We start from the raw sequence: 17,717 nt of genomic DNA on the forward strand, positions 1-17,717 counted from the left end.
GGAGCCAGACTCTGATGAGACTCAGACCAAGGAGCCAGACTCTGATGAGACTCAGACCAAGGAGCTAGACTCTGATGAGACTCAGACCAAGGAGCCAGACTGATGAGACTCAGACCAAGGAGCCAGACTCTGATGAGACTCAGACCAAGGAGCCAGACTCTGATGAGACTCAGACCAAGGAGCCAGACTCTGATGAGACTCAGACCAAGGAGCCAGACTCTGATGAGACTCAGACCAAGGAGCCAGACTGATGAGACTCAGACCAAGGAGCCAGACTGATGAGACTCAGACCAAGGAGCCAGACTCTGATGAGACTCAGACCAAGGAGCCAGACTCTGATGAGACTCAGACCAAGGAGCCAGACTCTGATGAGACTCAGACCAAGGAGCCAGACTGATGAGACTCAGACCAAGGAGCCAGACTGATGAGACTCAGACCAAGGAGCCAGACTCTGATGAGACTCAGACCAAGGAGCCAGACTCTGATGAGACTCAGACCAAGGAGCCAGACTCTGATGAGACTCAGACCAAGGAGCCAGACTGATGAGACTCAGACCAAGGAGCTAGACTGATGAGACTCAGACCAAGGAGCCAGACTGATGAGACTCAGACCAAGGAGCCAGACTGATGAGATTCAGACCAAGGAGCCAGACTCTGATGAGACTCAGACCAAGGAGCCAGACTGATGAGACTCAGACCAAGGAGCCAGACTGATGAGACTCAGACCAAGGAGCCAGACTGATGAGACTCAGACCAAGGAGCCAGACTGATGAGACTCAGACCAAGGAGCCAGACTGATGAGACTCAGACCAAGGAGCCAGACTCTGATGAGACTCAGACCAAGGAGCCAGACTCTGATGAGACTCAGACCAAGGAGCCAGACTCTGATGAGACTCAGACCAAGGAGCCAGACTAATGAGACTCAGACCAAGGAGCCAGACTGATGAGACTCAGACCAAGGAGCCAGACTGATGAGACTCAGACCAAGGAGCCAGACTGATGAGACTCAGACCAAGGAGCCAGACTCTGATGAGACTCAGACCAAGGAGCCAGACTGATGAGACTCAGACCAAGGAGCCAGACTGATGAGACTCAGACCAAGGAGCCAGACTGATGAGACTCAGACCAAGGAGCCAGACTCTGATGAGACTCAGACCAAGGAGCTAGACTCTGATGAGACTCAGACCAAGGAGCTAGACTCTGATGAGACTCAGACTCTTGTCATTGTCTCCACTCACGTTAGGCGGAAGGTCGTGGCACAAAAGTTAGATTTTTAGCCTTTTTCATGTAGTCAATCAACTCTCGTATGGTGGAGAAGTGTAGCTTGGGCCCACATCGAAATCCAGACCTATCGAACATGACCCTGTATAACTTTCCTTTCCCTGTTACAATTTCAAAGAGGTGTCCAGCTCCGCGTTCATCCATGTAACATATTGCTGCAGCAGGATTGTTGTGTTCACTTCGCATAGTGTTTAGGGTGTTTAACACAGCAGTGTGCTCAGATGACTTTCAGGTCCCAATATTTCGGGACAGACCAAGAGACAGTCCCCACCATCCACTCTTTAGTAACTGTATCATGGTATGCATCTCTTCCACGACATTTACGAAAGGGAACTCCCTCTGACCACCAGGTATGGCTCTCGGGCTAGCCATCGGGTACCCTCCTGGGAATCTTCCAATCATGTCTTCTATCACTTGCGTAGGGTGACTGTATTCACAGTCTAGGAACTTGGTGCATCTGTACCTGCCTCCGGAGACGTATATAGCAAATGAGATAATGCCACATTCCTCTGTCTTCCAAATACATGAACACACTCCTCCAGGTGCCTCTCCAAGGTATTATGCCGCTATGGCGAAAGCTGCAACCTTTACCTCCGGTCTATTCAGGGAATATATCATTCCTTCCTCCGAAACGGAGCCCCACCAGCACCAGTGCTCACCCAGCGACTTTACAAATGAACGCCATGTTCTCTCCAATATAGGCCAGTTGCCTATATTCGAATAGACTTGATACTTCTTCCCCAGTGCTGAGACAGGCCAACTGTTGTAAGATCCGAAGAACAGACCTTGCTATTTACCTGCTTCCCTGTAATACTGGGTTGGGTAAACACCCTGAGTTGTAGAAACAGCAACGCTTGGATGACTGCCCCAGGGCTGGAAAACAACCAGAGTTGGAAGACTGGGTGAAGGGTAGATAAACCTAACGGGTGGAGACAGTAAGCCTGTGTGGATACAACAGCCACAGTGTGATAAGTGGTAAACGGGTTGCTAAACAACCTGTGTGGGATGTATTGTTAATAGCTGGATATAGAGACACGCTTGGATGCAACTGTAAAGGCTAGAAACCACTGAATGGACTCTTGTTGGATAACCCAGACGCGCTTAGATGAAGCGGTACTGGGTGGAAAGCCCAGCCATAATCTCTGGGTGGAACATGTGTGGTGGCAATGTTACTGCTCTTTGTAATCTATGTGAATAAAAAAGAACAAGGCTCTGAAATGACTGGTGATTCACTTTATTGCTGTCATGTCAAACCAAGGATACATAATGGTATAGTATAATGAGACATATACTGCCTGATATATTCATTTAGATGTGCAGGAGTTCAATGTTCATGTCCTCTATCTCTTTGCATATTGACCGGCCTGTATGAAGTGGTTGAGATGGGGTGGAGTTTCCATCTCCCATTTTCTCCTGATCGGTCCTGCTACGTCTTTCACCATCCTGCTCCTGCAGATCTCTTGCAGCGTAGGAAGGGGTCTTGGTACAAAGGTCACCTTTTTAACCTTGCTCATATAGTCCGTGCCATGGTATTGAAGTGTATAGCTGTGTCAATCACGCTGTTGACTACTACATCTTTTACAAGCACAAACCCGCATTTATCAAAGGTTACCTTATCGGGTATTTATCTCAGTCTAGCCATCAAGTAACCTTCTGGGACTGCTTCAATCACATCCTCTATCATCGCAACAGGTTCACCTCTGTCCCAGTCTACGAAGTCCGTGCATTTGTAATAGCCTCAGGTGACATACTGTATATAGCAAATGGGATGAGGCTATTATCAGGGCTCTTCACCATACCTGAACACACACCTCCGGGCATGTCACCAAAGTATTTTTTATTTTATTTTACCTTTATTTAACTAGGCAAGTCAGTTAAGAACAAATTCTTATTTTCAATGACGGCCTAGTGGGTTAACTGCCTGTTCAGGGGCAGAACGACAGATTTGTACCTTGTCAGCTCGGGGATATGAACTTGCAACCTTTCCTTTCGGTTACTAGTCCAACGCTCTAACCACTAGGCTACCCTGCCGCCCCGTAGCAAAGTAGGCCGCGATAGCAATAGCTCCTACAGTAACTTCGGGTCTATTTAGGGATGATATTAGCTGCTCTTCGGAGACAGAACCCCACCACTTCTCACCCAGCCATTCTAACAGTGGAAGCCACTATCTGTCCAATAGGGGCATGTTGCCATATTCATTTCGGTAAGAGACACGGAGTGAATCGAATTGTCTTCCGTTTACATAGGCCATCGTCCAACCCCGTAGCTATTTCGATATATGTGTGTAATTGGTATCATAGTTCTTTTGATACAGCAATTGTAAGTACTAGGGAATTGGAAGCATACCCCAAACAGCACACGGTCAAGAACCACAGGGAAGTGCCTGATGTTTCTAACTGTTGTTGCAAGTAGCTCCTCAGGATGATGCTGATGATGAACACCTTTCACAGTCCCTGTGCCTAACCGTAACCCACCATGGAATGTCTTTTGACTGTGACACCTACTGCAACTGTCACGTTTACCAGCCAATTATGGACCTCTATGTCCTCAACTCAAGCCATTGCGCATTTCAGAATTGTAATGATGTCAGAAGACAGTGGTGTAGAAACTGACAACAGCGAGCTGAGCCCGGCAAGATACACACATGATTATATCGCTATACACAACTTGTTCATAGACCTTGCTAACCATAGTCATTTAACTTGTGCTGATTCTGACCCTCATCTCCACTCCACAGGCATCTACCATCACCCTGAACCGTTGTGTAGGTACACGGCTTGATTCAGACTGACTATGTTTGATATCCTTTCATTCACTGTTGTAAAGTATACCATGTGCATGTGATATACACTGCTCAAAAAAATAAAGGGAACACTTAAACAACACAATGTAACTCCAAGTCAATCACACTTCTGTGAAATCAAACTGTCCACTTAGGAAGCAACACTGATTGACAATAAATTTCACATGCTGTTGTGCAAATAGAATAGACAAAAGGTGGAAATTATAGGCAATTAGCAAGACACCCCCAAAAATGGAGTGATTCTGCAGGTGGTGACCACAGACCACTTCTCAGTTCCTATGCTTCCTGGCTGATGTTTTGGTCACTTTTGAATGCTGGCGGTGCTCTCACTCTAGTGGTAGCATGAGACGGAGTCTACAACCCACACAAGTGGCTCAGGTAGTGCAGCTCATCCAGGATGGCACATCAATGTGAGCTGTGGCAAAAAGGTTTGCTGTGTCTGTCAGCGTAGTGTCCAGAGCATGGAGGCGATACCAGGAGACAGGCCAGTACATCAGGAGACGTGGAGGAGGCCGTAGGAGGGCAACAACTGTAGTAGTAACATAAGACACATGGATAACATATAAAGACATAAGACAGCTGAACATTAAAGTAACGAACCACATGTTCACGTTGATCATGAGACTGTGGTAATGGAGATATACTAAGGGACGTTCTGGCCCTCTTATTTTCTCCATTGTGCTGACAGACTGACCAGACACATGGGCACCTAAAACAATTGGACACACTAGACTTATAGTCTACACATTCCACTAAAAGCACACATACCAGAGAAATATGCCTAAAGCAACTGGACACTAATGATAAGAAGAGACATAGAGTCTGCCAATTCCAATAAGGACATACCAGAGAACATGCTGGGGCATGGAGTTAAATACAGGGCTAAGTCATAGGCCTATAGGATAGATGGACATATATTATTTTTAAGACAAGCATGGGTCTGGCCACTATTATAATTTAACTGAAAGCAGATAATGGGCGTTAGTAGGCGTGAACAAGCAGGAAGCCTGAACTAAAAAGATAATGATGGCAGGAAGAATTAGGGGAAGTATGTTTATTTGCATATGGGGTGGACCCATATGCTATTTTGTGTATAAATGTTCCGCGGGGTGTGTTCCGCGGGGTGTTCCGCGGGGACATGCCAGTTGGCTATACAATTGTAATAAAAAGCATGTTTGATTTTACAAGTTCTTGAAAGCGTTGTATTTGAAATGATTTTCCACGACAGATTTTGGCGAGCTTTGGCCAGGAGTGACAGGGACTGGGACGTTCTTGGCTGATGACGGGTTCTTTGGACAATCTGACAAACAAGGGTGGCCGCCCAACTATATAAGGTAAGCAAGTTCTTACAATAGGTGAATGTTTGTGTAGATTGCTTCAGAGATACTGTCTCAGCGGGAGGGGCGCCACGTAAGTCTCTCTTTCAAATTTCCTAAAATGAAACCAGTAAATACAAAAGAACTTTTAAATTCAATGAATTTGCATGTATGTGTAATTTGGGGAATTGTATTAAATATAAATGTATGCGCACATGAGACTGAGTGTATAGGTGCTGTGAACTTTGCTTGTGTTAGATGTAGAGTGGGCATGCATGCGCTCGTTCAGATCAGACCGTTCGAATGTGTAGCTTAAATGATGCGGTTGTTTGCGCAACTGGTTGAGATGGTTGGCTATAATGTGGGACAGCCCATACGGTCAAAACAGATAATGTAGGTAGAAAATCCTGTGATACCTCTTCAATAAAATTAGTAGAAGGAATGCTTGGACAGGTTACTTATGAATAACGGCTCTAAAAGTAATAGAGAACTGCATAAATAAGTAGTTAGGAAGCCACGATACCGCTCTTTAAAAAAGGAACATTTTTAAAGAGGTCTGCTTGGGTGGGATATTCACGGCAGAATAATCTGTGAGTGAATATTTAGTAAATAAATGTTTCATGGCTACCGCCCCAGAAAGGGGGACTGAACGGGTGAAATATTTAGGACGCAGGAAAACGTTAGCCCGATTGTGCGGCGTTCAACTGCAAAAGTAGCTTATACGGTCAAAGCATAAATCAGTGGTTAAATAAATATTTCATAGTTACCGCTCTGAAAGGAGGACTGTACGGGTGAAATATTAGGTTGCAGGAAAACGTTAGCCCGATTGTGCGGCGTTCAACTGCAAAAGTAACTTATACGGTCAAAACATAAATCAGTAGTTAAATAAATATTCATAGTTACCGCTCCGAAAAGAGGACTGTACGGGTGAAATATTAGGTTGCAGGAAAAATCTTGGCCCGATTGTGCGGCGTTCAAATGCAAAAGAAATCCTGCGAATAAAAAAACGCTCTGTCTAGCTAACAGGGTTTTGTAATTCAGTAGGTCACGCCACAATACTACTCTAATAATAGAAGAAAAGATCAGTATTGGGGGGGTGAATAGGATATGAAGACAAGCTGATCCGATTAGACAGTAGTCTCGTCATATTGTAGAAATCCTAGAAGTCTAGGCTTATGTAGGAGGAAGTGAATTAAGTCAATAAAGAAAGACTAAGTTGTTTTGAGGTAAAAACAAAGGGATTGAATGAACAGATGAAAAATAAAAAGGATGAATGAAAATGTTGTAAGAAATGAGTGGATCTGTGTAAAAATAGAACATTAGGAAGGAAAGACAAGTTGTGTGTGTTTAGGCAGAGTGTCCAGAAGAGGGAGCGCGCAGCCTTCCTGTGACAGAGTAGAACGTAAAGAAAGGGTGCCTCTAAATACTAAGATAGAGGGAACGAAATTAAGAAACATCGAAGTAAAAATAAGTTGTAATCAAGGATAAAAACACTGATGTGATAAAGTAATAAGCGATCATAGTAGAATTACTAAAAACGGTGTCAAAACAAATAATAAATAAAAATACTTAAAAAGGCGTTAACCGAATAGTATAAATACGGATAGAAAAGTGTGAAACAAAACAGAAAGTAGGAGCGCCAATAAATTGAAATTATACTATAAAGTTAAAAATGAATCTAGGTTGGTTAAGATAAATAGTGGAATCCAGGACACATTAAGAATTCACGTACTGTGAAACAAAGAAAGAGGAAAAAACAGGCCGTCAGACACTCTGTGTCTACAGAAGCTACGGTCTAAAAAATAGCCTGAAGGGTAGACAGCGGTGCAAAATCGAGTGGCCAGGATAAAAAAGGAGAACAGGGGAGGCTTGACTCACTAGTAAATTGACCATAGGATCAAACAATAAGAATATAGAGAAGAGGTAAGAAAGTAGAGACAAAATAAATAAATAAAGGTAAAAGTAAGACGTTAGATAGAGATCTTAACGGAGCGGGCAGTGGACCTGTGTGGCTCAGTTGGTAGAGCATGGTGCTTGCAACGCCTGGGTTGAGGGTTTCATTCCCACGGGGGGACCAGGATGAATATGTATGAACTTTCCAATTTATAAGTCGCTCTGGATAAGAGAGTCTGCTAAATGACTTAAATGTAATGTAAATGTAATCATAAAATTGATTAGAGCTATAAGAATAGACTAAACCAAACGGATAAAATGAATTAATAATGATATCTGTAAAGGGACAAACACAGTGAAATTTGAAGTACTGTACTAGAATAAGACATTATGTCATCTGTAGTATTCAGAAATAATGTCTGTACTATAAAGAGTAGGCTTTGATAAGAGAAATTAAGTGATGTGACAAATGAATTATTAATTGGAAAGGAGATTAGCTCTACCTCGGAAAAATAATAAATAAAAGGTGTATAATACATGGGAGTATTTAGGAAAAATAAATGAATAAATAGTGGCATGAAAACAAAAATGATTGTTTCTCCCTAGCATAGAGGGATTTTAAAAAGCCATGGAGTCCCTGAAAGACGCGCACATTAGTTCTACCGAATTCGGATTGAATATGAAAAAAAAATGGATAATGGGGGACGCCATTACCCGGTAACATTCTATCTTCAGAAAATACATTACTATAAAAGACAAATGTGGTTCCACTCGTCCTCGCAGACGTGCGGGTGATTAGTAGAACTATTGACAATATCTAAAAACGAATAAGAAAATAGTTCCTGTTTTGAATATGGATATAGCGGAATATGGGGAAAATTAGTGTAAGGTGACACTAGAACTTAGTGCGGTAGCAGGAAATGCCGATATACGAGAGTTTATTTCCTTGTCAAAATAACAAACAACTAATCGGTTTGAGGTTAGTGTGAATGGAATTTTTACTTGGCGGTGTATTGTCTCTGAGCGAACAATGAGTGGTTCATAGAGATTACAGTTTATATGTGGTCAAGAAGAAGTATTAGATCACGTTTGACTTGACATCTAGTAGAGTAACGATGGGATTTTAATTGTTAGACATTCTATACCGTCATTCTCTGAAAAATGTTAAGACGTTTATGGAATAAAAACTATTTGCAGATTAAAAGCTGACGTTGTGTAATTAACGATATGTATACTTTCTTTTCCAGAAAAAAAGGGTTTAATCTTCTCTGGTCAAAATATCATTGGAGACTGTATTACTGTGGAAAGCAGTTAATTAAAGTCAGCTGCTATAAAAATATCTGGATAAGGCTAAAAAATGGAGTTCTGGATAAGTGAGTCCAGTCCCTGTGTGCTATTGGCTATGGTTTACTAGTAAGTGCACCATGTACTGGGAATGAATATACATTAGTAGATTTATTGGAAGGGCTTTTTCCACTTCAGTTTCAATTTGGGTATGCAGAAGGATGGAAATGTTTTTTGAAAAATGTATTTAAGTTGTTCCTAAAGACAGGGGAGTGGAAACATTTTAATGGTGTCAAAATGCCCTGATTCCTAAGAATTTCCTGTGAAAGACTGATCACCTTTTACTAGAAATTGTTGGAACAGGTGGGATTTAATTTTTAAATGATTAAAAGACACAAGACTCTATTCAAAATGTATAATTACTTTGAAAATCTATTATGTCCCTGGGAAAATTATGAAGAGTTGTACCCTTAAATTGAATAAGTTATTCGGAATAGGTTTATTTTTGTTTTTTTGATATAACATGTGTTCATAGGTAAAATTATCAGTTCCTTGGGGTTATGGTCTTTGGGTAAATACACAAATGTGCTTTGTTCATTCTGCATATAAAAAGTGATGTAAGTTACTCCAAAGGGTTTATTGGAGTGTGGGTCTCTGTGAGGGTTTTGTTGATAAATACATCATCTGTAATTCATCTGAGAGATCACCAGTAGAATAAGGGAGTTGTCATAAAAGGTGATGTCAGAATGCTTTAAGGCATGGGAGAGAATATCACCACAAGTGGGTGTGGAGCTCATACCCACCCTAATCGACTGAATAGTGTGGGACAACTGTGTCTGATGACCTGTGAACTGTATCAAATAATAGACATGTTGAAATGATATGGGCCAGGGTGAATTATGAATTAAAGGAATTGGGGTATTGAACTTTTATTACCAGACCACTCATGAGAGAAAAACTGAGACAAAAGGGCTATTGGGAAAATAGATAATACTGGTAATAAAAGTGTTTAGTATAAATGTTAATTATTAAAGGGATGATGTGTATTGAATTGATCAGGTCAAATTTGAGTTAAAGTAAACACTAAGGATTGTTATCCTGATTATTGGGTTGGAAAATGTATAAAAAATAAAAAAAAATAACTGTTTAGTTATTTAGATATAGCACTGTTTAAATTTAATAGGCCTAGGGCCGCTCTGGAATCTAATCCTGGGACAAGGAGGTTGACAAAACTTCCAGAATATTTGATTAGAGGTTTTTTGTTTCTTTTGTTTTATAATGTCATTGGAATTGTAATGATAAATTGTATTGTTTGATTGAATAAAAAGGTAGTCTGTTGTGCGATGATACCCAAGAATGAAGAAGACAGAGACCAATAATACCATGGGCATAGAATGAAACAGATGGACGTTTTCTCCAGGTTTAATTACATTACAAGTAGTGGTGATATTGCAAATGTGCAATTATTATAATTTTTTTTTTTTTTTTTTTTCTCTTTTTCTCGTTTGGTCAATTTATTTTTGTTTTGAGGAACATAAGGTTGTGTATATGTTCCTGAGGAGGGACTGATACTGATATAAATGATATATAAATTGACTTAAGGATGTTTTAAGTATGTATCAAACAATGGCAGTTATGGGTTAGGGGACTCATAAAAGAAGGTAATGGTAGTGAAGGGGTGTTATTTCTAGAAACTATGTATAAAAATAGAGATAATTCACAGAAAAGGAAAGACAGCTGGCTGTGTAAAATATAGGGACAATTCAAAAGTTAATAGAACAATTCACATATCTAAAGATATTGTAAAAAGAATAAGTGGTGGCATTTTGAACATTAGAGCAAAAGTTTAAGAAACTTATGACTTAGTTTTGTTAGGATTGGATATTAATCCAACTGGAAGACGCTTGAATGATTATATGTTATTTTACAGCAGTTGCTGTAGGGACATTCATTTGACTATCATTATGAATATTTCTGTGGCAGGAGGCCAGGTATTTGAGGCAGAATGGTTACATAGGGCTGTTATTAAAAATTAAGATTTAGTGATCTTGCTATAAGAAGGAAGTCTGTTGTCAGGGAATAACCCATGTGTTAGTGTGTATGTCCTCAGGAAAAAACAGCCAGAAATGGAAGGGTTTGGGCTGCATTCTGGAGACTGAGTGTACATCAAGATACACCAGGCTGGTGGTATACTTCTTACAACACTGCAGTGGTAAAGTTCTTCATGTTTCTCTTTGGTGGGTACATAAGTCTCACGAGAAGTGAGGTCCAGCTGAATAATGGGTGAGCTTGAAAACACCATGACAGAGGACGTGGAATCAGAGAGAGAGAGAGAGAGAGACTAGATTCCACTATAGACATACTGGGTTGAGTTTGGAGGTTACTTGTTTCATTTTTTAATACATCATGTGAAAAAGAATAGATGATAGGATATTATACTCTAAACAAACATGTTAAAGGGATTGATATGAAAGCATAAACAGTGTTGAATTAATTCAAGAAGAGATAATGTTAATTGTAGGTTATGCACATGATTATCAGTTAAAATGGAGCAGATGGGAAACTAAGTAAAAATTGACATGATTTGGGAACACCTCTCAGAACCTGGGGCCGAAAGGGGAAGACTGGGTGGAAGCATGAGGAAGCTTTTTAGGGCTTTTATTTTTGTGGAGTCCAGCAGAAAAGTATCCTGGAGGCATAGAGTCAGGTAAAGAGAGAGTGGGAATTGTCATGGTCTCAGATTTCAGTTTGCATGAATATATTTATGCATAACACATAACATTGTCAATGCTGTTATGTTTTGTCTGTTGTTTTCCAAGTCTTATGTCTAGGAAAACAGAAGGAGAGGGGTTCGCCAGCTTCAGCTGGAATGTCAGTTTGTTATGTGATGAGTGATGGAAGTAAGAGGATGTATGGTGCAATCATAGAACAGAGGCCATAAGTCTCTAAGTATGAATGCCTCACAGAAAGTAGGCAGAAACCTGAACCAGGACGAGAGGTTCTGCGTCTGATGATCCAAGGGGACCAGAAGGACCTCTCCCAGTGATACCAGGAGATCTAGTCCACGTTGGAGGGATCCGGAGGAAGTGGGATCAACCGAGGAGAGAAGGACCCTATGAGGTGGCCAAAGCAACAAGAACGGCCGTCAAAGTGAAAGGAAGCCAGACGTGGTACCATCTGAACCGCTGCAGCTGAGTCCCAACAGAGAGAAGGATACAACCACATAGAGATGAGGACACAGAGGATGCTGATTCACCAGGAGGGAGCCCAGAGGGAGCAGGAGCAGCGGAAACGATTGAGACGCCAGGGAGGAGCCAAGAAACAGCAAATGAAGTGAAAGCCAAAATACGACAAGTGCACTGACTAATGCACCCATAAGAGGAGGAGAGGCCTCACAAGGCACAGAATGAGAACATCTTTTCCCTAAAAATTGAAACCTTCCAGATGGAAGTTAAGTCCGGCCTGAGGAGGGAGCCTCAGGTGAAGAAAGAGGAGGAAAAGTCCCGCAAGCTGAAGAAAATGGGGATTTCCCCACAATTGACTTTCAAACTTTTGAATGGTCTCCTTTACAGACAATTGAAGTTAGAACAACAAAAGAATAATGACATTGACATAACAGAAGTAACAGTGAATGCTAGTATAGAACCAACAGACTAATGCACAATCAAGAGGTATGGTGGAAGCAGGAAGAGAAGAAAGGAATCAGCCGAACAATCCAAAAAGACTGACAAGGTTTGAATCTCTGTTCCACCTCAACTTATAACAGAAGCTGGAGAACTGAAGTCTATCTCAATCATAAGGATCAAACCCTTACCAGAGATGGCACTCTGTGGATGGACACATCACCAAACAAAGGGACAAGTCGTTTGGGATCCGAAAGGATGTGACCTGACATTAATCAAAGAAAAAGACGAGAGGGTGCTCATCATGAATCAGATTGAACCAGTTGAAGGTGAAGAATTAATAGTTGAAATAACAAGAACAACAGTGACCGAAGGGAGTAGCACCATGGTCATTAAGATTGATCCTACCCCTGCACCTGAACAGGAAGAACCTGTGACAACAACAAGGGTGGCGGTTGCTGTGACGACCACAGTAGCTACCACTAAGATGACATCGACCTCCCTTACCAAGCAGATCACTGTACCCACAAAGCAACCTGAGACATCAGAGTCAGGAGAGTTTTTTACTGACATTTGGAATTTTCTGATAAACTCTAATGATCTACCTCAAGATAAGAACATTGAAAAAGCGACAGAATTAGATATATTAGAGCCACTCAAGGACAGCACACGAGAAGAAGTAGTGAAGAACGAGTGGTACAAATGGGCTAAGTATATGGCAAACAAACACAGAATGGACAATTGTATTTTGTGTAGAAAATCACCTTTGTCTGATCTTTTAATAGTCTCTGAACCGGCATCATTTAAAAACTGTGTAAGTTGGAAAAATGACCATTGTACCAATAGAAAGTATTCTATTCCCTTGTGTGACATAGAATGTAGGATTGTTCTGGGTAAGCACTAGGGGTAGAACTATGTTGAATGAGACCATGCTGGGAGACAATGATTGTGCTGTCTATAACATTAGAACTGAATTAAATGGACCTCAATTAGACAGAGGTACTGTGGTTAAAGGAAAATATGAATGTTTTTACAGACACCACACCGAAGGAATTGACGTAGGAAACACCACCGTAAAATGTGCTACTATTTGGGTGTTAGAGAATGTGGGAGTTCGTAAAAGTAATGATAAAGGGTTGATTATGAATAGAAAAGGGTTGTGTGGTCACATAACTCAGGTTGCGCCATCTCTTACTATGTTGAAAAATCAAGACAGAGGTATTGCTGATAGTTTCTGGATGTGTGGAAAGAACAAACTGTTGAATGTATTGTCTGAGGAATGGATTGGACTTTGCGCCTTAGTTATAGCAATTAAATAGGTTACTATTATTAAATCACCCCATGATGACTATGTTAATCCTAGAGTTAAAAGGGCTTATGAGAAGGATCCTGAGGTATACCTTGATGCAATTGGACTGCTTAGAGGTGTACCTCGGGATTTCAAGGCCAGTGATGAGGTTAAATCAGGATTTGAATCTATATTCTTGTGGATAACACCAAATAAGAACTTAGAGTGGATTAATTATATATACTACAACCAACAGAGATTCATTAACTATACTGATTCGGCTCTAACAGCGTTGGGGGAACAGGTACAGGCTACCAGTAAAATGACTTGGCAAAATAGACAGGCTCTCAATTGGCTCTTAGCGGAGATGGGTGGAGTTTGTGTCATGTTTGGGGATGACTGTTGCACCTTTATTCCCAATATTGCTATGGACAAACTCAAAGGATTATGAGTAGAAGTAAAGGCTAATGCTGGTTTAGACTCCCATGTATGGGATTGGTTAGACCTAGCGTTGGGAAAGTGGGGAGCCATGTTTGCTAGGATGGCCATCATGTTGGGAGGAGGGTTATTGGCTCTGGGTATTGCAGTTTGTTGTGTTATACCCCTGGTAAAGTCAATTATGGTTCAGACAACAGTTAAACAGATGTCTGTAATGAGAGATGACTCTCCTGTGGTGATTGATCCTGTACCGGGAAGCCCAGGCAATTATACCAATAAGTATGGAAAGCCTTGCAATGCAGTTGGAGGACCTCTTGACTGCCCCTTTGGTAACCCTAAACTGTCTCTATGAAGTGATTGGGGGGGGTGGTCATGCATGTCATGATTTTCGTAAGGATGGTTTCCATGTATATGTTAAATTACCCAGTTCAGATGAATGTTTACTTATACATGTCCACAAAGAGTGTCATTTGCGCCGTAAGTGCAAGTGGTGCACAAAATTTAATGTGGAAGGCCATGACCATCACGGAGACCCTGTGTTTTGCGCAAAATGTCAAAGAGGTGATTGTAGAATCTGTCAGGATGAGGACTGTGCTCCTATGTAAGGATTTTAGTATATCTATTTTTGTTTAAGGCCTTGTGTTTTTGTATGTTTGGTTGAATGTTTAGATATGTATATCAATGAATATATATATGGTTTCCTTTAATTAAAGCTAGTTATGCCTTCTAAAAACTAGGTTAATTTCAAAAACATGTTAGGTAACAGAGGGTATTCCGGTTACAAGTGTCTATGGACCATGTCCTTAATCTTCTAAACAAAGGTTGATATCATTGATATCACTTTATTAGAGAGGTGTCTGCGAGGGAGGAACATGTTGAAATGCTTAAATTTAGAATGATGTTGTGTCAATTTTCTTTTGTAACTGCATGTAGGTCTTTGATTTTTTTCTTATTCATTTACTCATTGTATTATTTTTAATTTTCACATAACTGAGATAACCTCAGGCAAGGCTAAGTACCTACACGCTCATGCTTCATCAAATCTGTAATATTTTATCTTTCTAAATTTTTACACCTAATTAGATCTTTTACTCTTATGAAAACTGGAGATGTTTGGTCTAGTTAGGTTTTTATTAATGTTTCTAATTGGATCTTTTACTCCTATTTTAGTTTTAATCATTTGGAGATGTTTGGTCCAGTTGGTTTATGTGTTTTATTCTGTTTTTGTATTTTCTTGTATGTCATAGGTATTCTCATTTACTATCCCAAAGTCATATTTCTATAATTTATGTGGCTAATTAGCCCCAGAGGTGGGATTGTAGGAGTACAATTAGACACATGGATAACATATAAAGGTATGAGATAGGTGAACAGTAAAATAACATACATGTCAGACAGATGGGCGCCTAAAGCAATTGGACACTAGACATATGGTTTGACCATTCCATTATTTACATACATGTCAGACAGAGAGGCGCCTAAGGCAATTGGACACTAAGGATAGGGGAGGACAGAACAAAGAGTGCATTGATTTAGTGGTGAAGGGAAGGGGCATGGGGTCTGTTGACACACTGGGATAGAGGGTCCGGCCACCATTATAAACTAATTGAAAGCAGATGGTGGTGAATGACTTCATAAGGGATGGACAATACTATGTGGGTATAAATATAAAGGTCTGGACTTCTGAGAGGGGTGTGTTCCGCGGGGACATGCCAGTTGGCTATACAATTGTAATAAAAAGCATGTTTGATTTTACAAGTTCTTGAAAGCGTTGTATTTGAAATGATTTTCCACGACATCATCAAGGCCCAGTTTTACCCTCCAAGGAGTGTCTTTTCTATTTTTCAATGTATCTTTATTTAAAACCTTGACACCCCCCCTATATAACTCCTCCCCATTCACCTCATACAAACCCACCTCTTCCAACCCTCTATATAACTCCTCCCCATTCACCTCATCCAAACCCACCTCTTCCAACCCTCTATATAACTCCTTCCCATTCACCTCATCCAAACCCACCTCTTCCAACCCTCTATATAACTCCTTCCCATTCACCTCATCCAAACCCACCTCTTCCAACCCTCTATATAACTCCTTCCCATTCACCTCATCCAAACCCACCTCTTCCAACCCTCTATATAACTCCTTCCCATTCACCTCATCCAAACCCACCTCTTCCAACCCTCTATATAACTCCTTCCCATTCACCTCATCCAAACCCACCTCTTCCAACCCTCTATATAACTCCTTCCCATTCACCTCATCCAAACCCACCTCTTCCAACCCTCTATATAACTCCTCCCCATTCACCTCATCCAAACCCACCTCTTCCAACCCTCTATATAACTCCTTCCCATTCACCTCATCCAAACCCACCTCTTCCAACCCTCTATATAACTCCTTCCCATTCACCTCATCCAAACCCACCTCTTCCAACCCTCTATATAACTCCTCCCCATTCACCTCATCCAAACCCACCTCTTCCAACCCTCTATATAACTCCTTCCCATTCACCTCATCCAAACCCACCTCTTCCAACCCTCTCACATCCACTACTAAAGCCTTTCTGTTTGACTCTGGGATATTGGGTGGAATCCTTAGTCTGTTTGACTCTGGGATATTGGGTGGAATCCTTAGTCTGTCTGACTCTGGGATATTGGGTGGAATCCTTAGTCTGTTTGACTCTGGGATGTTGGGTGGAATCCTTAGTCTGTCTGACTCTGGGATATTGGGTGGAATCCTTAGTCTGTCTGACTCTGGGATATTGGGTGGAATCTTTAGTCTGTTTGACTCTGGGATATTGGGTGGAATCCTTAGTCTGTCTGACTCTGGGATATTGGGTGGAATCCTTAGTCTGTCTGACTCTGGGATATTGGGTGGAATCCTTAGTCTGTCTGACTCTGGGATATTGGGTGGAATCCTTAGTCTGTCTGACTCTGGGATATTGGGTGGAATCCTTAGTCTGTCTGACTCTGGGATATTGGGTGGAATCCTTAGTCTGTCTGACTCTGGGATATTGGGTGGAATCCTTAGTCTGTCTGACTCTGGGATGTTGGGTGGAATCCTTAGTCTGTCTGACTCTGGGATATTGGGTGGAATCCTTAGTCTGTCTGACTCTGGGATTTTGGGTGGAATCCTTAGTCTGTTTGACTCTGGGATGTTGGGTGGAATCCTTAGTCTGTCTGACTCTGGGATATTGGGTGGAATCTTTAGTCTTTTTGACTCTGGGATATTGGGTGGAATCCTTAGTCTGTCTGACTCTGGGATATTGGGTGGAATCCTTAGTCTGTCTGACTCTGGGATATTGGGTGGAATCTTTAGTCTTTTTGACTCTGGGATATTGGGTGGAATCCTTAGTCTGTCTGACTCTGGGATATTGGGTGGAATCCTTAGTCTGGGAAATGGAGCGTCTTCATCTTGTCTTTTGTAGTAACTCTTGAGCAGAATCCTCTCTTCTGCTGACAGAGCCTTCCTGGAACGTTCCAGCAGTTGTCCAACAATCCTTTCTGACCTCAACCCCCAATGTTCAGCCCCCTGTCCCCCCTCCATTAACATAACCTAGTATTAGTGTGTTTAGTGAATGTATGTAAATCATCCATTAACATAACCTAGTATTAGTGTGTTTAGTGAATGTATGTAAATCCTCCATTAACATAACCTTGTATTAGTGTGTTTAGTGAATGTATGTAAATCAACCATTAACATAACCTTGTATTAGTGTGTTTAGTGAATGTATGTAAATCATAGAGCTCATCTGCATTTCCAGGAAAATTCTCAGCAACTAAAGAGTGA

The sequence above is a fragment of the Salvelinus namaycush genome, unplaced genomic scaffold, assembly GCF_016432855.1.
Source record: "Salvelinus namaycush isolate Seneca unplaced genomic scaffold, SaNama_1.0 Scaffold67, whole genome shotgun sequence".
Taxonomy (NCBI): Eukaryota; Metazoa; Chordata; class Actinopteri; order Salmoniformes; family Salmonidae; genus Salvelinus; species Salvelinus namaycush.